The sequence below is a fragment of the Sus scrofa genome, chromosome 7, assembly GCF_054392235.1.
Source record: "Sus scrofa isolate SSC_HxYL_T2T_F1_AM1 chromosome 7, Sscrofa_HxYL_maternal_Yorkshire_Landrace_v2.0, whole genome shotgun sequence".
In the NCBI taxonomy this organism is placed as follows: domain Eukaryota; kingdom Metazoa; phylum Chordata; class Mammalia; order Artiodactyla; family Suidae; genus Sus; species Sus scrofa.
This window is the reverse complement of record NC_139389.1, coordinates 91,365,379-91,388,997: the sequence shown is the minus strand read 5'-3', so window position 1 is coordinate 91,388,997 and position 23,619 is coordinate 91,365,379. Positions and strand designations below refer to the sequence as shown.

General features: G+C 38.4%; 1 protein-coding gene and 2 long non-coding RNA genes across 6 annotated transcripts in view; 2 read left to right on the top strand and 1 right to left on the bottom strand.

Annotated features, from left to right (window-relative positions):
- KATNBL1 (katanin regulatory subunit B1 like 1) overlaps window positions 1-23,619 on the bottom strand; it is a 94,758-nt gene that overhangs the window by 48,729 nt on the left and 22,410 nt on the right. The gene's annotated exons all lie outside the window — the stretch shown is intronic.
- LOC146401769 (uncharacterized) lies at window positions 1,409-5,129 on the top strand. The gene is made up of 2 exons (XR_014810923.1): window positions 1,409-1,477; window positions 2,477-5,129. It is a non-coding gene; the product is annotated as an uncharacterized LOC146401769 (long non-coding RNA).
- LOC146401763 (uncharacterized) overlaps window positions 12,088-23,619 on the top strand; it is a 909,931-nt gene continuing 898,399 nt past the window's right edge. Inside the window, exons 1-2 of the long non-coding RNA XR_014810925.1 lie at window positions 12,088-13,537; window positions 14,263-15,759. This is a non-coding gene — a long non-coding RNA (uncharacterized LOC146401763). The remainder of the gene's footprint in view (window positions 13,538-14,262; window positions 15,760-23,619) is intronic.

The window sequence follows — 23,619 nt, the reverse complement described above, 5'->3', positions numbered from 1 at the left end:
TTATTTTAAGAAATTGCCACAGCCACTCCAATCTTCAGCAACCAGTCGCCTGATCAGTTAGCAGCTATTAACATTAGGCAAGTTCTTTGACCAGCTAAAAGATTACAACTTCCTGAAGGCTCAGATGATAGTTAGGATTTTTTTAGCAATAAGATATTTTAAAATTAAGATATGTAGGAGTTCTCTTGAGGCGCAGTGGGTTAAGGATCCAGCATTGCCATTGCAGTGGCTTGGATTGCAACTGGAGTCTCAACTGCGGTAGGGGTTCAGTCCCTGGCCCAGGAACTTCCACATGACATAGATGCAGCCAAAAAAAAAAATAATAATAATAAAATAATAATAAAGGTACATATGTGATACTGCACACTTGCCAGATACTGCGCACTTACCAGATACTGCACTTACCAGACTACATATAGTATAGAGTAGAAATAACTTTTTTTGGGCCACATCTGCGGCATGTGGAAGTTCCCAGGCCAGGAATCGAAACTATGCCACAGTTGCAAGCTGTGTCATAGCTGTGGCAAAGCCAGATCCTTGACCCACTGTGCCACAAGGAAACTTCCTAGATATAACTTACATACTGGGAAGCCAAACAAACAATTCGTGTGGCTTGCTTTATGGTGGTGGTCTGGAACCAACCCAGCAATATTCCTGAGTTATGCTTGTAGTTCTTTCTAAGTTATATATTTTTAAAAACCTTAAAAACAGAGGAAGCACAAGGCAGGGGGGTATTACAGGAAATTAAGGCTGGTTCTCTTCAGCTGCAACCAGTTATAATAAGATGTAAGTATTTTTTGCCAACACAACATATCAATCTCCCCATGTTCTACATCACTAGCCTTTCTTTCTTTCTGCTTCTTCTTCTTCTTCTTCTTCTTCTTTTTTTTTTTTTTTTTTTTTTTTTTTTTGTCTTTTTAGGGCCACATCTGCAGCATACGGCGGTTCCCAGGTTAGGGGTCAAATAGGAGCTATAGACACCATCCTACACCACAACAATAGCAACACCAGATCTGAGCCACATCTATGACCTATACCACAGCTCATGGTAATGCCGGATCCTTAACCCACAGAGCAAGGCCAGGCAATGAACCTGCATCCTCCTGGACACCAGTCAGATTTATTTCCACTGAGCCATGATGGGAACTCCTCAGTAGCCATTTATTAAATTTAAAGTTTATGAAATCAGGACTACGTAATAGTGGTGTCTTGACATTCAAATGTATAGAAGCCTAAATTCTGGATCAAATCACTGGGTCACAGACAACCATGAGCAGTCCAGGAGAACCAAAATCAGACTATATATATCTGACTTGTTTTATGCCTAATCTTTAAATTTTTCTTTCACTCTTGCAGTGAGTGAGCTTTCCCAAGCTCTCTTCCATCTTGCGGGGGGGGGGGACCACATTCTTTTTTTTTTTTTTTTTTTTTTCCCATCTTTCTGTCTTTGCTAGGGCCGCACCCGCACCATAAGGAGGTTCCCAGGCTAGGGATCGAATTGGAGCTGTAGCCGCCAGCCTACACCAGAGCCACAGCAACACCATATCTGAGCTGCGTCTGTGACCTACACCACAGCTCACGGCAATGCCGGATCCTTAACCCACTGAGCGAGGCCAGGGATTGAACTTGCAACCTCATGGTTCCTAGTCAGATTTGTTTACCACTGAGCCATGATGGGAACGCCAACATTCTTTTTTTTATTTTTAAGTGAGATTTGCAATGATTTTTAATATTTATTTATTTATTTTGCTCTTTAGGGACGCACCCAGGGCACATGGAGGTTCCCAGGCTAGGGGTCTAATTGCAGCTACAGTTGCTGGCCTACGCCACAGCCACAGCAACAAGAGATTCAAGCCACATCTTCGCCCTACACCAGAGCTCACGGCAACACCAGATCCTTAACCCACTGAATGAGGCCAGGGATTGAACCCACAACCTCATTGTTCCTAGTTGGATTTGTTTCCACTGTGCCACGATGGGAACTCCACATTCGTATTTCTCCAATTATATCAAAGGGGGGAAATAGAAGCCATGATTTCACTTACATAACAGAGGAAATTCACAATTATCCCACTTGCACTCAGATTTTACATAGCAAATTTAGTTCAGGTCACGCCCTGAACCCAAGTTTCTCCCTCATTATTTAAACATTCATGTAGCATTCATTATATGCCAAGCTCTGGGGTTAAAGGAAATGATGGACAGAGATCCTAAGAATCACTTAGGAAGCTTTTAAAAATACATCTTTCTGGGAGTTCCCATCGTGGCGCAGTGGTTAACGAATCCGACTAGGAACCCTGAGATTGTGGGTTCGATCCCTGGCCTTGCTCAGTGGGTTAAGGATCCAGAGTTGCCATGAGCTGTGGCGTAGGCTGCAGACATGGCTCAGACCCTGCGTTGCTGTGATTCTGGCATAGGCTGGCGGCTACAGCTCTAATTCGACCCCTAGCCTGGGAACCTCCATATGCTGCGGGAGCGGCCCTAGAAAAAGGCAAAAAGACAAGAAAAAAACAAAACAAAACAAAAAACATCTTTCTGGAGTTCTCTTGTGGTAGCAAGTTAAGGATTCAGCATTGTCACTGCAGCAACTCGGGCTGCTGCTGTGGCACAGGCCTGCTCTCTACCCTGGGAACTTCCACATGCCATCAGTACAGCCAAAAAAAAGGAAAAAAAAGATTTCAGTGTATTCTACGATTTCTTGCTGCTAACCCATGGATAGCTCGTCCACTTGTGCTCCCAGGTTAAGAAATTTCTAGGATGAGCCTTTTTAAAAAGTAAATAAATAATTGGAGTTATATAATAAGCATTCTGACAGAAGGAAATCCATGCAAGTCAGCAAAGCCTCACTGAGGAGAGTCTTAAAGGACAAATAGCACATTGAGAAAATACAGCATGTGCAGAACTGAAAGGCACAAAGCAACATGATTTGCTTTGGCAATTACTTAAGTAGATGCACATGACTAGAGCTTAGGCTGGGTGCGGGCTGCAGCAGAGTATGTGAGAAATGAGGTTGGAGAGAGAGGCAGAAGATAGATCATAAAGTTTCTTGTCCATAAGGTAAACTTTTTTATTTTTTAAAGAAAGAGGCACTTTTAATTAAAGATAATAGGCTCATAACCACATGCAATTACTTTTACCTTTTCCTGAAATCCCATTATAATGACAGGAAAGAGGATTTTAAAGGTATAACCCTCATAAGGACAAAAAGAAGATGAGGTGACGGCAACAACATTTTGGAAACTGCAAAACCTAAGTGATAAATGACTTAGCAGATCTGGGAAAGCCAAATCCTAAGTCAGCAGTGAGGAAAGATGAAAAGCAGAATCCTCCAAGGTTCAGAAAATGACAATACTGAGGACTTCAAGAGGTGGAATAAAGGTGGGCTTAAGAACAAGAATAATGATTGAATATACATTTAAAACATGATTAGATTTCTAGATTCCCTTCTCCATTTCCAGTAGAAGACTGGAGTTTTATTGTATGGAAAATTTAAAACAGTCCTTGGGATGGGAAACACCAGGCACAAACAAGGGTGAGAAGAACTTATTCTAAACAGGGAGATCAAGTGAAAGTTTAATGTTAAGATCCCTAATCTTTCCACCACTTGCTTCACAGAGGCTTGCAGCCAAGCTCATATACTCCAAGGAAGAGTATAGAAAATGCTTCTTTGGGATCTCTGATCAGTTCCAGAAAAGTGTGTGTGTGAGCTCTCGGGACACACACACACACACACTCTCTCTCTCTCTCTCAACATAAAGAAATTAGCGATGATCAAAGTCCCCAAAGAATTGTTTTATATCTTAAATTATGGTAGTAGTTACCTGTCAAAATTAATAGAACTATACACTAAAAGGATGAATTTTTATTACACGTAAATATCTCAATAAACCCAACTTTCAAAAAGTCCTCAAGGGATAAGAACACACTGCATCCACAAAACACAAATGACACAAAAACAGACTGATGTTTGCAAATAAAAAATAGTATATAATAATAGAAAAATCAATAGAAGTTGAGGATACCTCCTAGAACTTAAGGTAAAAAGATTAAAAACAAAAAACAAAAAAACACGCATAAGATTGGTTTATAGGGACCAACCTTCAAATAAATAGCATCTTAGAGTGCAGAAAAAAAAAAGGCAATCAAAGAAATAACTGAAAATTGTACAGGGTTGAAGAACATGAATTTCCAAACTAAAAGAGCACACTGAGGCCAAGCATTGTGGATGAAAATAGACCTACAAGGCACATAATTGTCACATTTCAGAGCACCAGAGAAGCCAGAAAAGGTAAAAACATACAATAAACTAGTAAACAAACAAACAAACAAACCTAAAACACAAACCAGGTCACATACAAATGATAAAAACATAGAAGAATGCCTTCAAAATTCTTAGGAAATCCAAAATTTTATATCCAGACTAATCATCAACTGACTGCAAAAATAGGAGAAAAATATCTTCAGAAAGTCAGAGTTCCAAAAAGAAATTCTTCCTGTAGCAAGCAACCAGAGAAGTAATAAACAAAAATGAGAAATATACAGAGTTCCCAATGTGGCTCAGTGGTAACGAACCTGACTAGTATCCATGAGGAGCCAGGTTCGATCCCTGGTCTGGCTCAGTGTGTTAAGGATCCAGTGTTGCCATGAGCTGGGTGTGGGTCACAGACACAGCTCAGATCTCTAGTTGCTGTGGCTGTGGTGTAGGGTGGCAGCTGCAACTCAGATTTGACCCATAGCTGGGGAACTTCCACACGCCAGGGTGCCACCCTAAAAAGACAAAAAGAGGAGTTCCCGTTGTGGCGCAGTGGTTAACGAATCCAACTAGGAACCATGAGGTTGCGGGTTCGATCCCTGCCCTTGCTCAGTGGGTTAACGATCCAGCATTGCCGTGAGCTGTGGTGTAGGTCACAGACGCAGCTCGGATCCCTTGTTGCTGTGGCTCTGATGCAGGCCGGCAGCTACAGCTCCGATTCGACCCCTAGCCTGGAGCCTCCATATGCTGTGGGAGCGGCCCAAGAAATGGCAAAAAGACAAAAAAAAAAAAAAAAAAAAAAAGAAAAACGAAAAACAAAAAGACAAAGAGAGAGAGAGAGAAATATAAGAAATGGAGAGCCAGGGAGTTCTCTTATGGCACAGTGGGTTAAGGATCCAGCACTGTCACTATAGTGGCGAGGGTTGCTGCAGTGGTGAAGATTTGATCCCTGGCCCAAGAATTTCTAAATGCTATAGCTGAAGGAAAAAAAAAAAAAAAGAAAGAAAGAAAGAAATAGAGAGTTAACAGGGCAAATGAGAAAGAAATTCTCATGATGGTTATAAAAAAAGATGCTAGGATCAAGACTATGCAACAGGAGTACAGGACAATGACTGGAGCAGGTTAGCAGGCTGCAGGGAGAAGTCTTCACATAAATGAAGATGATTTATAACAGCTGGTGCTTATTAGAGAGATGGAGAGAACTTCGGGAGAGTCCCAAGGCAATGGCACATTTTTCAAGTGCGGAGAGAAAAAAAAACTGTCAACCCAGAATCTCCTAGGTGGAAAAATATCCTTCAAGAATGAAAGAGAAATCAAGTCATTCTCAGATGAAAGATAATTAAAGGAGGAATCTTAGACCATCAGGGAGATAAAAAGAAAATGATGAGGCAAAAATTATAACACTATCTGATGTGGTTCAAAATATATGTAGGGAAATGTTTAAGACAATCATATTGTAAGTGGGGGAGGGCAGAGGGACATAAAGTGAGGCAGTTTCTATACTTCATTCAAATTTATAATGACAAGATCAGTAGACTGAGAAATTATAGATATGTAACGTAATATCTAGAACTACTGCTAAAAGCTACTGCAATATCAAGAGATATACTAAAAAATACTATAGATACATTAAAATGTAACATTTAAAAAAGGTGTCCAAATAACCAGTAAGAAGATAAGAAAAGGAAAAGAAACACAAAAATGGAGAGAAGAGAAACAAAATATAAAATGGTGGAAACATATCAATAATTACACTATATATGAATGATCTAAACAGAACAGCTAAAAGCTAAAGACAGGTAGAATATATTAGGAAACCTAACCTAACAATATGCTGTTTACAAGAAATTAATTTCAAATATAATGATACAGGCAAGTAGAAAGTAAAGGAAAGATCCTAATAGATTTTAAAAGTTCTCATCCCGGAACCACAAAAGACCCAGAATTGCCAAAGCAATTGTAAAGAACAAAAACCAAGCAGGAGGCATAACTCTCCCAGACTTCAGGCAATATTACAAAGCCAGTCATCAAGACAGTGTGGTACTGGCACCAAAATAGACAGACAGACCAAGGAAGAGAATAGAGAACACAGAAATAAACCCTGACACCTATGGTCAATTCATCTTTGACAAAGGAGGAAAGAACATAAAATGGGAAAAAGACAGTCTTTTCAGCAAGCATTGCTGGGAAACCTGGACAGCTGTACATGCAAAGCAATGAAACTAAACACCCCCTCACACCATGCACAAAGATAAACTCAAAATGGCTGAAAGACTTAAATATAAGACAAGACACCATCAAACTCCTGGAAGAGAACATAGGCAAAACATTCTCTGACATCAACCTGATGAATATTTTCTCAGGTCAGTCTCCCAAAGCAACAGAAATAAGAGCAAAAATAAACCAATGGGACCCAATCAAACTGACAAGCTTTGGCACAGCAAAGGAAACCCAAAAGAAACCAAAAAGACAACTTACAGAATGGGAGGAAATAGTGTCGAATGATGCAACTGACAAGGGCTTAATCTCTAGAATAGACAAGCAATTTATACAACTCGACAGCAACAAAGCCAACCGCCCAGTTGAAAAATGGGCAAAAGATCTGAATAGACACTTTCCAAGGAAGATGTACAGATGGCCAACAAACACATGAAAAAAATGCTCAACATCCCTGATTATTAGAGAAATGCCAATCAAAACTACCATGAGATACCACCTCACACCAGTCAGAAAGGCCATCATTAGTAAGTCCACAAAGAACAAATGCTGGAGGGGGTGTGGAGAAAAGGGAAGCCTCCTGCACTATTGGTGGGAATGTAAGCTGGTACAACCGCTGTGGAGATCAGTATGGTGATACCTTAGAAATCTATACATAGAACTACCATATGACCCACCAATCCCACTCTCAGGCATGTATCCGGATAAAACTTTCCTGAAAGAAGACACATGCACCTGCATGTTCACTGCAGCTCTATTCACAATAGCCAAGACATGGAAACAACCCAAATGGCCATCGACAGACGACTGGATTAGGAAGATGTGGTGTATATATATACACAATGGAATACTACTCAGCCATAAAAAAGAATGACATAATGCCATTTGCAGCAACATGGATGGAACTAGAGACTCTCATCCTGAGTGAAGTAAGTCAGAAAGAGAAGGACAAATACCATATGATATCACTTCTATCTAGAATCTAATACAAGGCACAAAGGAACCTTTGCACAGAAAAGAAAATCATGGACATGGAGAGCAGACTTGTGGTTGTCAAGGGGGAGGGGGAGGGAGTGGGATGGATGGGGACCTTGGGGTTAATAGATGCAAACTATTGCCTTTGGAATGGATTATCAATGAGATCCTGCTGTGCAGCAGTAGGAACTATGTCTAGTAACTTAAGATGAAGCATGATAATGTGCGAAAATAGAATGTGAACATGTATGTGTAACTGGGTCACCATGCTGTACAGTAGAAAAAAATTGTATTGGGGAAATAACTATTTAAAAAAATAATAATAAAGTGACCTAAAAAGAAAAAAAGAAAAAAAAAAAAAAGCTCTCATCCCAGCACGGGGCGGGAGTAAAAGGAAGAAAAAAACGTATCATGTAAATATTAATTTAGAAAAAACCTGAAGTGGCCATATTAGTACCAGATAAAGATGTCTGAGCAGGAATGGAAATCAGCAAGGATAAAAGAGAACATTACATACGGATAAAAAGGCCAAACTATCAAGAAAACATAGTAATCTTAAATGTGTATGCATCAAACAACATAACTGAAAAATACATGAAACAAAAACTGACAGTGCTAGAAGTTATAGCTTGAAATTGGCAAGAAGTAGCAAAATTCCTATATTAAAGTGCATTATGCTTGAAAGCAATAATTAGTTTTAGGACTTCACATCAAATGGCACATAGCTGTAATCTGATATGAAATTAGAATCTTTTTTTTTTCATATGGAGGTTCCCAGGCTAGGGGTCGAATTGGAGCTGTAGCCACTGGCCTACGCCAGAACCACAGCAATGTGGGATCCAAGCCGCATCTGCGACCTACACCACAGCCCATGGCAACGCCGGATCATTAACCCACTGAGCAAGGGCAGGGATCGAACCCGCAACCTCATGGTTCCTAGTCGGATTGTTAACCACCGCGCCACGACGGGAACTCCTGAAATTAGAATCTTAACTGTCACTGTTCTGCTACTATGTAAGTTAATCAACTTCCATAATCACAGAATCAGAGATACATGAAGTGAAAAATACAATTAACAAAATAATTAGCTAGTATTTTTTACTCCAAGATCTAAAAACTGTTTACCAGTTCTCCTTAACCAGTGAAGAATATTCTGGTCACCAATGTAGGGGGTCCTAATGTTAGGCATATCTATCTTCCTTTGGACTCTAAAGTAAATTTATTTTAGCTAAACTCCAGATGAAAACATAGAGTCAGAAGACGGAATCAGCTTTGATGTCAGTACAGAAAAATAGACATGATAAACTGGAGCAGCAGTTCTTAAACTTTAGAATCAGAATCATTTGTGAAACTTGTTATGACACAGAATGTTGGGACCCACCCGCTGATAAACTGAGGTGAGGCCTGAGACTTTGAATTTCTAACAGATTCCTGGGTATTACTCATGCTGCTGGTCTGGAGACCTCACTTGGGAATCACTGAATTACAGCTCTCAAAGTTTCTCATTAAATAATGTTGTGTTTCATTGCTTTAAAGTTGTCCAGATTTCCACTGATTAAAGCCAGATCCAGAATCTGGTGCTGTCTCTGTGGCGACTCAGGCTGCTGCTAAGGCATGGGTTCCATCCCCAGCCTGGGAACTTCCATATGCTGTGGGTGAGGCCAAAAATAAATAAATAAATAAAAATAATTTTTAAAAAGTCAGTTCCATCCACTGTACTCTCCTGTATTTTATAGAAGTAATGTATTTATAACAAAAGGACAGGACCCGACTTGAACAGGCAACTCTTTTTTCTTTCTGTCCTTTTAGGGCTGCACCCGAGGCATATGGAGGTTCCCAGGCTAGGGGTCGAATCCCAGCTGTAGAGGCCGGCCTACCCCAGACCCACAGCAACTCCGGATCCATCTGCATCTGCAACCTACTCCACAGCTCACAGCAATGCTGGATCCATAACCCATTGATCAAGGCCAAAGGTTGAAACTGCAACCTCATGATTCCTAGTTGGATTGGTTTCTGCTGCTCCAAGATGGGAAATCCAACAGGCAACTCTTAATTGTCTACAGCTGACCAATCTTCATAGATCTTCTGAGGTAAAATTTTCATTTCCCTCTCACTTTTCTCCACGCCTCATTCCTAATTTGAAATGTAAATTAGCTTTATTTCAGGATAAAATCAACAAAGTTGGTCAGAAAATCTGTTTGAAGGAATATGCATGAGTGAAACATTGTTTTGCCTCATCTGAGATGTTGCTTCCTTCCCTCAGTGATCCAGTGGGGAGAGTTCTTAATCGATTCGGTCTTTCCGTCCACTTCTCCGGGAGAGCATCCTTTCTAAAATTCCTCTTTTGAAAATAAAGACATTTGTACACGGAACTAAAGTCTACACCTCTGGCTATAAGAGTATTCTAAATCTAAATTTATATAATTTCGGAGTTCCCGTTGTGGTTCAGTGGTTAATGAATCTGACTAGGAACCATGAGGTTGTGGGTTCAATCCCTGGCCTTGGTCAGTGGGTCGAGAATCTGGCATTGCTGTGAGCTGCTGTGTAGGTTGCAGACATGGCTTGGATCCTGCGTTGCTGTGGCTCTGGCATAGGTTGGTGGCTACGGCTCCGATTAGATCCCTAGCCTGGGACTCTCCATATGCCATGGGAGTGGCCCTAGAAAAGGCAAAAAGACAAAAAATAAATAAATAAATAAAATAATTAATTAATATAATTTCATTCTAACTTCCAAAATAATGGGGTAAGGGGTAAATATTGCTCTGATGTAGCATTATGGCAGTAACATACAGTGACTCATTTTAGGTGGTTTAAAAGATTTAAAAAAGCTTCCAAATTTTTTTTTTATTACTCAATGAATTTATTACATTTGTAGTTGTACAATGATCATCACAATCCAGTTTTACAGGATTTCCATCCCACAACCCTAGCACATCCCCCCACCTCCCAAACTGTCTCCTCCAGAGACCATAAGTTTTTCAAAGTCTGTGAGTCAGTATCTGTTCTGCAAAGTTCAGTCTGTCCTTTTTTCAGATTCCACATGTCAATGAAAGCATTTGATGTTGGTGTCTCATTGTTTGACTGACTTCACTTAGCATGATAATTTTTAGGTCCATCCATGTTGCTAAAAATGCTGGTATTTCATTCATTTTTATGGCTGAGTAATATTCCATTGTGTATATGTACCACATCGTCTTCATCCACTCCTCTGTTGATGGACATTTAGGTTGTTTCCATGTCTTGGCTATTGAAAAGAGTGCTGCAATGAACATTGGAGTACATGTGTCTTTTCGAGTCATGGTTTTCTCTGGATAGATGCCCAGGAGTGGGATTGCTGGATCAAATGGTAGTTCTATGTTTAGTTTTCTGAGGAATCTCCATCCTATTTTCCACAGTGGTTTCACCAATTTACAATCCCACCAACAGTGTACTAGGGTTCCTTTTTCTCCACACCCTCTCTAGCACTTACTGTTTGTAGACTTTTTGATGATGGCCATTCTGGCTGGTATAAGGTGGTACCTCATAGTGGTTTTGATTTGCATTTCTCTAATAATGAGTGATGTTGAACGTCTTTTCGTGTGTTTTTTGGCCATCTGTATGTCTTCTTTGGAGAACTGTCTGTTCAGGTCTTCTACCCATTTTCTGATGGGGTTGTTTGCTTTTTTGGTATGGAGCTGAAGAAGGTGTTTATAAATTTTAAGAGATTAATCCCTTGTCAGTTGATTCATTTGCAAACATCTTCTCCCATTCTGTGGGTTGTCTTTTTGTTTTGTTTAGGGTTTCCTTTGCTGTGCAGAAACTTTGAAGTTTAATTAGCTCCCATTTGTTTATTTTTGTTTTTACTGTCATTACTCTAAGAGGTGGATCTGAGAAGATGTTGCTGTCATTTATGTGGGAGAGTGTTTGGCCTATGTTTTCCTCTAAGAGTTTTATAGTGTCTGGTCTTTAATCCATTTTGAGTTTATTTTTGTGTATGGTGTTAAGGAGTGTTCTACCAAATTTTCCTAAGAAGCCAGTATACCGGTGTTATTAAAATCTAATAAAGGTTGTGCAATAAAACTGTGAACCAATTTTACTGATGAATATCAAAGCAAAAGTCCAGACAATGTCATACTGCTGGTGAAAATGTAAAATGAACCAGCCACCTTGGAAAATAGTTTTGCGCTACTTCAAAAAATTAAACATAGAGTTACTATACGACGATATACACCCAAAGGAAGTAAAGCTTGTCACAAAAACTTGTACACAAATGTTCACAGTAGCATTACTCCTATGAGCTAAAAAATGGAAACAATCCAAGTGTCCATCAACTCATGAGTGGATAAATAAAATGTGGCATATCTGTACAATGGAATATTATTCAGCCAAAAAACTGAATGAGGTACTGATATAGTCTAAAACATAGAATGATGGGAGTTCCCGTCATGGCTCAGTGGTTAATAAATCCGACTAGGAACCATGAGGTTTCGGGTTCGATCCCTAGCCTTGCTCAGTGGGTCGAGGATCCGGCGTTGCCGTGAGCTGTGGTGTAGGTTGCAGATGCAGCTCCGATCCCACGTTGCTGTGGCTCTGGTGTAGGCTGACGGCTACAGTTCCGATTCAACCCCTGGCCTGGGAACCTCCATATGTCGCAGGAGCGGCCCAAGAAATGGCAAAAAGACAAAAAAAAAATCTAAAAATAAATAAATAAATAAAACATAGCATGATGAACTTCAAAACACTATGTTAAATGAAAGAAGTCAGAAATGAGAGACCATGCATAGTATGATTGCCTTTATGTGAATGTTCAGAATAAATAAACCCACAGAGACAGAAAGTAGATTGGTCATTATCTAGCATTGCTAAAATAGGATTTCTTTTGGGGGGTAATGAAAATGACTTAACACTGATTATGATGGTTGCACAACTCTGTGAATATACTAAAGGTCACTGAATTGCATACTTTGAGTGAATTGTACGGTATGTGAATTATAGTTCAATAACATTATTTTTTTAAAAAATTTACAGGGCTAAAAGGAGAAATAGACAAATCCACAATAATCTTCCAGACTTCAATATGCCCCCTCAACAACTGATAGAACAAAAAGAAATTCAGCCATCAACCAATAGGATCAAATCAATATTTAAAGAATACTCCACTCAATAACAGCAGAATACACTGTTTTCCAATGCCACAGAACATACACCAAGAAAGACTTTATCTTAGACTATAAAATAAAACACAACAACTTAAAATAATTGAAACTGTATAGAGCAGGTTCTCTAGCTACAATGAAATAAGCTAAAATCAATAAAAGAAAAATAACAGAAAAATCTCTAGACACCTAGGAAACAAACAGTACACTTCTAAATTCATGGGTCAAAGAGGAATTCTCAAGAGATAAAATAAAATTCATTGACCAAAATGAAAATGTAAATATAACACTAAAATTTGTGGGACACAGCTAAAACAGTGCTAAGGGAAATTTACAGCACTGAAATGCATAAAGAGGAAAAGTCTCAAATCAATAATCTAAGCTTCCACCTAGAGAACCTAGAAAAAGAAGAGCAAAATAAACTGAATTCTTAACTTTAAAACTCTCCAACTAGAAACCTCCAAGCCTGGATGATTTTACTGGAAAATTCAACTAAATATTTAAAGAAGAAAGAATACCAATTTTATATAATCTTTTCTAGAAAACAGAAGAGCAAGACTTCCTAATTCATGTTATGAAGTTAATATTTTGCAAAAATAAGACAAAGAAGTACAAAAAAGGGAAAACTACATCCCAATATCCCTCAAGACTATAAATGTAAAAACTTTTAACAAAATATAAGTAAATGGAATTCATAATACAAAAAAGAATTATATACCACAATCAAGTGGGATTTATCCCAGGGCCACACTTGTTCAATGTTTGGAAATCAATCCAGGCAACCCACCATATTAACATGCTAAATAAGAAAAGTCATATGATCATATCAATTGATGCAGAAAAAGTACTTGACAAAACTCAACATCCATTCATGATGAATACTTCCATTAAAATGAGAATAGGATTTACTGTTGTGGCTCAGCAGAAATGAATCTAACTAGTATCCATGAGGACACAGGTACAATCCCTGGCCTTGCTCAGTGGGTTAGGGATGCTCAGCGGATTAAGGATTCATCGTTGCCACAAGCTGTGATGTAGGTCAAGGATGAGGTTCGGATTTGGTGTTGCTGAGACCAGTGGCTACAACTCCTTTTTGACCCCTAGCCTGGGAACCTCCATATGCTGCAGATGTGCCCCTAAAAAGACAAAAAAAAAAAAAAAAAAAAAAAATAGAAGGAAACTTCCTCAATTTGATAAAGAATACCTACAAAAATCCTACAGCTAACATCACTCTTAGTGGTAAGAAACTCAAAGCTTTCCCACTCAGATTAGGCACAAGCCATGTGTGTCCTCTCTCACCATTGCTTTTCAAAATCATACTGGAAGTGCTAGCTAATGCAGTAAGATAAGAAGAGGAAATAAAAAACAGATTGGAAAGGAAAAAAAAAAAAACTTTGTTCACAGATGATATGATCATCTAGGTAGAAAATACGAAAGACTAGACAAAAAAAAAAAAAAAAAAAAAAAACCCAAACCAAAAAACCTCTTGGAATAAGTGATCATACCAAGAAGGCAGAATACAAGATTAATATGCAAGTCAATCACAGTCAATGAGCAAGTGGAATTTGAAATTAAATTAATGTAAATTACCATTTACATTAGCATTCATTGTCTGACCAAAAAGTTCTGGGCGTTCCCGTAGTGGCTCAGTGGTTAATGAATCCGACTAGGAACAGGTTGCAGGTTTGATCCCTGGCCTTGCTGAATGTTAAGGATCCGGTGTTTCCGTGAGCTGTGGTGTAGGTCACAGATGAGGCTTGGATCCTGCATTGCTGTGGCTCTGGCGTAGGCTGGCAGCTACAGCTCTGATTAGACCCCTGGCCTGGGAACCGCGATATGCCATGGGTGTGGCCCTAGAAAAGACAAAAAAAAGGACCAAAAAAATAAATAAATAAAAGTTCTGAATTCAAATTAGGTATCTAAGGAAATTGCAATGGTAGTCAAAACTTTGCCCTTTCAATACAGTAGAAGTGAGCAAGGTACTGCTTAGTCAAAAATAAAATAAAATAAAAGTCTATTATAAGTCTCTAGGAAACTGGAGAGGTCAGAAAAAAATACCTGAGAAGAACTGACTGATTCATTTCCTCTATTATAAGAGATATCAATTAGGCATCCATTTAAAAAAAATTCAGTATGCAAGAACTGAGCATTGCTTTGAAGAGATTTCTAAAGCCTACTTACTAAAAAAGAATTGATTTGTGACTTGATAAAAATAAATTAAGAAAGATGCCTAGATCTGTGGGAAAATAAAACTTTGCTTATAACTTATGAATAATGAACATAATTAATACAGTACTTAAATAATTGTATAAATAAAGCAAAATAGTAAAAAGAAAACAAAGATGATATTCTTGCCCTTAAGAAGCTTACTTCTGAGTAGAGAGACAGGACATAATCACATGATAGTTATCTAATTCTACCAGGCTGTATACCTCACTGAATATACAAACTAGACTCATGGAAAATTAAGTTCTATGTTAAGTTCAAAAGGGGATCTAGATTATTTCTGTGGACCACCATGACTAGGAAAGGCTTAGGAAGAACAAAGCTTAAATTGGATTTTTGATAATGGACAGAATTCAGGTAGGAGGTACTGAGAGGTTAAGGAAAAATAACAAATATCTCAATATTGTATAAGGTGGGGATAATTTGGTTATTTACAAGTATAGGTATCCAAAGAATAAATTTAAATCCACTACATATAACAGGCATTGACACAAAGTACCTCTCTCCATCTTTGTTCCTAAACGAAGATGCTATATTAAAGACTGTTATTTTTAGGGCATTCCTGCTGTGGAACAGTGGGTTAAGAATCCAAGCGCAGTGGCTCCGGTTGCTGCGGAGGAGCAGGTTCAATCCCTGGGCTGTGGAACAGTGGGTTTAAGAATCCAGTGTTGCCATAGCTGCAATGTAGGTCTCACCAGTCGCTTGGATTCAATCCCTGGCCCTGGGAACTTCCATATGCTGTGGGTGAGATCATAAAAATTTTTTAAAAAAGAAATGGAAGATAAAAGAATGTTTTGTTTGTTTTAGGGCCACACCTTCAGCATGAGGGTTCTTGGGCTAGGGACAGAATTGGAGCTGTAGCTCCTGGCTTTCACCACAGCAACGCCAGATCCAAGCTGTACCTGCAACCCACACCACAGCTCACAACAAACACCAGATCCTTTAACCTACTGAGCAAGGCCAGGGATCAAATCTGCATCCTCATGGATATTAGTCAGATTCTCAATCTGCTGAGCCACAACGGGAACTCCGAAGAATGCATTTTTAACATCCTGAGTTAGATTCAAGTTACATCTCCCACAGAAATCTAATTAACAGTAGGCTCTAAACAGGCTATTAAGACCTAAGCTTAGAAATTAATCTCTATTAGACTAGACCCTCATTTCTGTCAAAAGATGTAGTCTTATTACTAAACAATCTGAAATCGAATCCTTCAATAAATCTGGAGTATCTCTATCACAAATGAACCTTAAGAAATAATGTAACTGGAGGAAAGAAGTCTCCATTCATATTTTTAAAACAAATAAATATAGAAGGATGAAAAATAAAGCATAACAGTTTGAAGCTGGAAGTAATAGTCCTATTTCATTAAGACTATGACATTTCTTAACAGTAGTATCAGGTTTACAATTCTAAAATTTTTAAAACATAAAAAAAATTTCACATTTCCATTGTGGCTCAGAGGAAACAAATCTGACTAGTATCCATGAGGACCTGGGTCAGATCCCTGGCCTTGGGTTAAGGATCCGGTGTTGCTGTGAGCTGTGGTGTAGGCCAGCAGCTACAACTCTGATTTCACCCCTAGTCTGGGATCCTCCATATGCCATGAGTGTGGCCCTAAAAAGACCAAAAAAAAAAAAAAAAAAAAACCCAAAAAACAAAACCCACAAAAAAAAGTGCTAAGAATTCTAGCTGGAAAACTAATTTTGAAAGCTTAAAATGAGGAGTCTGACATTAACATTCTTCATTGGCTAAAACAGGTGGGTTTTCTTTTTGCTTTTTAGTGCTGCAACCACAGCGTATGGAAGTCGAATCAGATCGAAGGATTTTTACATCATTAGAAAAATGAAAGTTAAAATCACAATGAGATATCACTTCACAACCACTAGGATGGCTATAACAAAAATGACAGACAATACCAAGTTATAAGAAAGATGTGGAGAAACTGGCAACCTTACACATTACTGTGGGAAAGTAAAATGGTACAGTAAGTCTGGAAAAAAGTTTAGCAGTTCCTTAAAATGTTACATATAAATTTAATACATGACCCAGCAACTCCACTCCTACTATTTACTCATAAGAAATGAAAGTTTAGGAGTTCCCGTTGTGGCTCAGTGGTAACGAACTGACTAGGGTCCATGAGGATGTAGGTTCAATCCCTGGCCTCGCTCAGTGGATTAAGGATCCATGTCGCCATGGCCTGTGGTGAGGTCAAAGACATGGCTCAGATCCCGAGTTGCTGCAGGTGTGGTATCGACCAGCAGCTGCAGCTCTAATTTGTCCCCTAGCCTGGGAACTTCCACATGCAACGTATGCAGCACTTAAAAAAAAGAGAGAGAAAGAAAGAGAAAAAAAAGAAAAGGAATGAATGTTTATATCCATACAAACACTTGTATGCAAGTGTTCATAACACTATTCAGAATAGTCAAAAAGTAGAAATGACCCAAATGTCTATGAATGGATCAACAAAATGGTGAATGGAGAAGTAAAATGTAGTATATCTATTTGGAACACTACTGAGTAACAAAAAGGAATGAAGTACCAGTACATTACAATATGTATGAATACTGTGCTAAGTGAAAGAAGGTAAACAGAAAAGAACACATTACGTGATTCCATTTATACAAAATATCCGTAAAAGTAGACTTTATAGAGACAGAAAGTAGATTAATGATTGCCTAGGGCTCGGGTGGGAGTGGGAATAACTGCAAATGGGCACAGAGTTCTTTGGTGGGCATTGGAGATGCTCTAAAATTAGATTTGGGTTGATAACTGCACAATTCTGTATATACTTATAGAACTGTACCTTTAAAACAGGTGAATTTCATGATACGTAAATTACATTTGGAAAAAAGCTTTAAAAAAAGGGAAGGAAATTATCAAAATTGTTAACAGTAGTCTCATTAACAAGGATTTTAACACTACAAATTCCATTTTGCTCTCTCGTGCATTTGGTAGTACCTTTCTTGGGTAATAACATAGAATTATCCTTTTCCCCAGGAGCATTTAACGGTACTCTTCAAATAGCAATTATTGAGGTTCCTAGAAATTTCCTAAATGACATTTGATAAGAGACACAAAGAGAAAAATCTCAACTGGGATTAAAAGTGATTGAAGGTAGTGTTATAAAAACTGAAAATGACAATCTTTGAATGAAAAAAGAATAAAAGGAAATAAAGGCCTTAAGAGAATAAAATCACAGTCTAGAAGATATCTAGAAAAGCCCAAAATACTAACATAACTATTGTGAACACTTAATATAATGCATATTTTCTTAAATCAAGACAATACAGGGAGTTCCCACTGTGGTGCTGTGGAAACGAATCAGACTAGTAGTCATGAGGTTGCAGGTTCGAGCCCTGGCCTCACTCGGTGGGTTAAGAACCTGAAACTGCCATAAGCTGTGGTGTAGGTCGCATATGCGGCTCCGATTCTGCATTGCTGTGGCTGTGGTGTAGGCCATTAGCTATAGCTCCAATTCAACCCCAAGTCTGGGAACCCCCATATGCTGTAGGTTCGGCCCTAAAAAAAAAAAAAAAGGACAATACAGTAGTTCCTGTCATGGCTGGGTGGAAATAAATCTGACTAGTATCCATGAGGATGCAGGTTCAATACCTGGCCTCACTCAGTGGGTTGAGGATTCAGCATTGCTATGAGCTGTGGTATAGGTCATAGACACGGCTCAGATCTCGAATTGCTATGGCTGTGGTGTAGGCCAGCAGCTACAGCTCTGATTCAGCACCTAGCCAGGAACCTCCATATGCCACAAGTGTGGTGCTAAAAAGACAGGGGAAAAAAAAATATACAGTGATTACTAAGGTTATTTTCTTGAGAAGGTAGAAAACAGTGGCATGTAGAAGGAGCCAGAGGGATGAATTCCCCTTATACAATAGTTACTCACGGAGTTCCCGTTGTGACTCAGCAGTGATGAACCTGACTAGTATCCAGGAGGATGTGGGTTTGATCCCTGGACTCTCTAAGTGGGTTAAGGATCTGACGTTGCCATGAGCTGTGGTGTAGGCCAGCAGCTACAGCTCTAATTCAACCCCTAGCCTGGGAACTTCCATATGCCCGAGAGTGAGGCCCTAAAAAGACAAAAAAAAAAAAAAATTGTTATTGCCTATCAGAAACATGAAAAGGGATTTATTCACCTATTACAATGACTACCAAATCAAGAGATTAAATAGTTCTAAGTGTTCAGATACTCCCTATCTACTCAAAACAGTGAGAAAAGCTCATCGTACAGGAGTGAAACATGTCTGGACTTTTGTCTCTAATAAATTACAACTCAAGATCAAATTAATTTAAGCTTTCTTTTTACATCAATACACTACCATATATCAATTATTTGTATTGTATTTAACTCTGCAATTTCCCTAGGCAATTTCATTACTTATCTTGAAAAAGCATGGTTGTACAAAGAATTATAAGAATTAATATTTGTGGTATCAGTGATTCTCCAATCATCACCACAGTCATTCTTTCACAAAGGACATGAATTGTAGTCTCTAAGAGTCCTGAGGCTTAAAACTGACCATTATTGTATAATAATAAAATATTTAAGTAAGAAATAAAGAGACTTAAGATTTAAAGCTGTAGCCTAATATTTTTTTACCCAGAGGATCAAGTAACTTGCCCAAAGATATTTGGCTAGTTAGTGGCAGACTGTAGGGCATAGAATCCATGCCATTCTACCACATCTCTGTTTTCATTAACTGAATCCAATTCATTCTCAACTACAACAGAGTCAACTTTTTTTGTCTGTTCCCATGGCATGTGGAAGTTCCCAGGCCAGGGACAAAGCCCATGCCACTGGAAAGACCCAGGCCCCTGCAGTGACAAACCACTGTGCCACAAGAGAACTCCTAGAGTCCACATTTTCAATCCTGAATAACCAAACAAGCAAACTGAGATGAGAGCACTAATTTTTCTGAGGGATAAATGAACATACATTTATCATGTATGAACATAAATGAGCCCTACCTCCCATCCTGCCTTTATCCTATAAGGGTAATCTTTTCTGCTCTCTTCTAGGAGCCACCAGGGGACTTAAAGGATGTAAAGACAAATCCTAGGTTTCCCAATGAGGCAGCTGCCATACAAAAAAAAAAAAAAAAAAAAAGAAAGGGAAGGATGAATGTGAACTTTTCCCCGCAAGAACTTCAGTGCAGGAGAGAGGAAAAGACGATAAACGTGATTTTTCTATGCAAATCTTTAGGGCCTCAAAATACTGATTCTTTCCTAAATTCAGCTACCAGACTCAATAAATGCTTTGGTATCTGTAACACGTTAGTTGAATAATGGAATTTGGATCAGGTTTAAAAACAAGGTGATAAAAAGGGAATCGAGAATGCTAAAGCTGACTCAACTGGGATCAGTGTTTACAACAGAATATTAAAAGCACTATTTTCAAAGAATGTCTCTGAAGTAGAAGGTTAAAAAAAATAATAGCATTATAAAAAGCAGAACAGAAAACTGAATGTACAGTATAACTCCTTTTTCAAAAGCTGTATGTGTATAATCAATCCATTCAAAAGGGTTCTATCAAAATATTGAGATGTTATTTATTCCTGGTGAAATTATAGGTAGGTTTTTTCCCCCACATTTATACATTTCTCTATTTGCTGCAATGAACGTGAATTATTTTCATAATCTGAATATTTTAACTCAATGAGATCTTATAAAAAGAAGCTAAACTATTTAATTCCCTCATAGTAAAAAAGTGAAAAATGTATAAATGCCAATACACAAAGGTGACATATAACGGGAAAAATCCATTTTAACTTTACCAAAATTAGGGCAACTCGATCTAATTTTCTCAATTCTTGCCTTCTCACCTCATTTGGGACTCAGATCCCACACACACTTTTATATCTTCAATGTCTGCCTTTGAACTGATTCCTCCCCTTCTGCTTTCAAACTTGCTCAGGTTTCTCCTATCAACTCCTATACTCTTTCTCTACTTCTTTTTCCTGCCAAATTTCTACAATGAGTGCTTTTTAGTTTCCTTTTTCTCTTTAATCCTTTACAGCCTTGCTTTTATTCTCCCCTTTCATCTGAAAAAACTGCATCTTCACGGTCACCTCTAAAGCTATAAGAGAGTCTTTAGAGCACTGACGATGCCCATCGAGGTCAGCCAAGCCAACTCTAAAGACTTTGCTTATTTTTCGTCATCATTTAGTTTTTCATCACTTCATTCTCCCCCGCCCTCAATCTCTCTGTTCATAGGACTCAGCACTATCGTGACTCTCCCTGTCTTCTCCCTTTTGGTTCCTTTTCCTTCAACAACTCTCTTCTCTCCAGAGTAAAACTGGACAAATATGCTTTCATGGCTTCATTTATTTCTGTTGATCCAGTATCTCCTCTTTCACATATTTGACTTCTTGGTCTGTCACTGCTAGGTCTAAGTCAACACATCTAAAACAAGCTACTTCAGTCCCTTCCAACTCTCTTCTAACATCAAACCAACTAGCTACCTTTCCTAGCTACCATATTTTAAATTATTGGCATAAAATTTCTCTCAGACTAGAAACCTATGAGTCATTTTGACCCCACTCTCCTTCCTTCCAACCAATCACTAAGTCTTCATGAATCTTTCTTCAAAAGCATTTCATAAACCCATTCAGACTTTTCCCTTTCCACTGTCAGTACTCTACCCCAATCACTTCAAGCCTTAGTTACTGTAAAAATTATTTGATTTTCCTGCCTCCGATCTCTTCCTGGTCCCCATAAATTAGTCTTTGCAACCTACAGTGTTCATGGCAAAATCTCCACAAGTTCCCTACTGTTTACTACAGAATTTCCCAAATTATGTTTAGAGTATCCACATAAATTTTAATGGATGTTTTACTCTTTTCACATAAGTTAAGGTGTGACAGATGTTAAACTTCTTCTTGGACATTAATTATAAACATTAAAAAGGCTCTGAGAAGCCTGTATAATTTTATTTAATTCTGATTCCCACACTCACTCAGCCACCATCCTTTTTTTTTTTTTTTTTTTTTTAAATGGCTGCACCCGAGACATATGGAAGTTTCTGAGTCAGAGACTGAATCCGAGCTGCAGCTGTGACTGACCCAAGCCAGGGCAGTGAGGTTCTTAACCCAATGTACCATGATGGGAACTCAACCATCCTACTTTTTAAAAATAAAAATTTTGACCAACATACATAAAACTTGAAAGCTGTAGATGTTCCAGGGATGAAAGTTTGTCAAACTGATTTATTACATCAAGACCAAACTATTTATCTAAATATTTAAGACCTTCATAATTAAGTATACTGTTAGAAATTAATATTTTTTTATTGTAAGAGAAGATGAGCACAACATTTCCTACTTTTTTTTGTTCGTTTGTTTTTTTGCCTTTTCTAGGGCCTCTCCCGCAGCATGTGGAGGTTCCCAGGCTAGGGGTCTAATCAGAGCTGTAGCTGCCAGCCTGAACCAGAGCCACAGCAACACAGGATCCAAGCTACGTCTGCGATCTACACCACAGCTCATGGCAATGCCGGATCCTTAACCACTGAGCAAGGCCAGGGTTCAACCCACAACCTCATGGTTCATAGTTGGATTTGTTAACCACTGAGCCACGACGGGAATTCCCCTACTGTTTTTTTCGTATGGGGGAAAGGGAAGTGTTTTGGTTGAGAGAGGGAGGTTGAACTGCAACGGTGTTAATGAAATAATGGTATCATTGAAAATAATAGCAACCTCTATCAAAAGCTTACCATGTGCTAGCTATAGGTACTATAGTTATATCACATTATGTCTTTTCAATAAATAAGGAAACTGAGGCACAGAAAGATTATATAATTTGCCTGAGGTCAAAGAGCAAAAAATTGGTCAGAATCAGGACTGAAACCCTGAAAGCCAGGCATTGTCATCACTGCCTCCACCCTCTTTTTCTTTTTTTTTTCTTTTTTTTTTTTTTGACTATGCCTGCAGCATGTGGAAGTTCTTGGGCCAGAAATCAAACTTATGCCACAGAAGCAACCCAAACCACTGCAGTGACAATGCAGGATCCTTAACCCACTGAACCACGAAGGAATTCCCCATTGCCTCCACTTTTAACCAATACACTATACTGCCTCAATTAATATGGGATAATAAGGGTGAATGTATAGACAGACAATGAAGGTTTTATTTTCTAGTTTCACAATTTTTGGCACATCATTCATTCTATTCTTAATCAGTTTTCTCAGATGCAAAATGAGACTGTTATGAAGATCAAAATAAGATTACATGTAAGTTACTATTGCCATTATTGCTCATACTATTTATATTAAATATAAATATATACAATTCTGGTATTTGTAAATTTGACAACACTATAAAGAAATGAACTATGAACATATCTTGTCACTCAGTTTACAACAACCATATAATTTATCATCCAAACCAAGACACATTTTAGAGGAAAAGGAAATAATACTAAAAACTATTCTGGGTCAATAAGTATAAGCTAGGTTCGTCTCAAGCAAACTGGGATGTATTTCATCCCCACCCTGTCCCAGTTAATATGTTTACTTTCCTAGATTGATTTTCTATAATTTTTTTCCATAGAAAATATAAACTATCAGCAATAAAAAGGAACAAATTATTGAAAAATGTAACAATATGAGTAAGTCTCAAACACTTATGCTGAGAGAAGCCAGATTCAGAAGGCTACATACTATACAATCTCTTTTTTTTTTTTTTTTTTTTTGTCTTCTTGCCATTTCTTGGGTTACTCCCTCGGCATATGGAGGTTCCCAGGCTAGGGGTTGAATGGGAGCTGTAGCCGCCAGCCTACACCAGAGCCACAGCAACGCAGGATCCG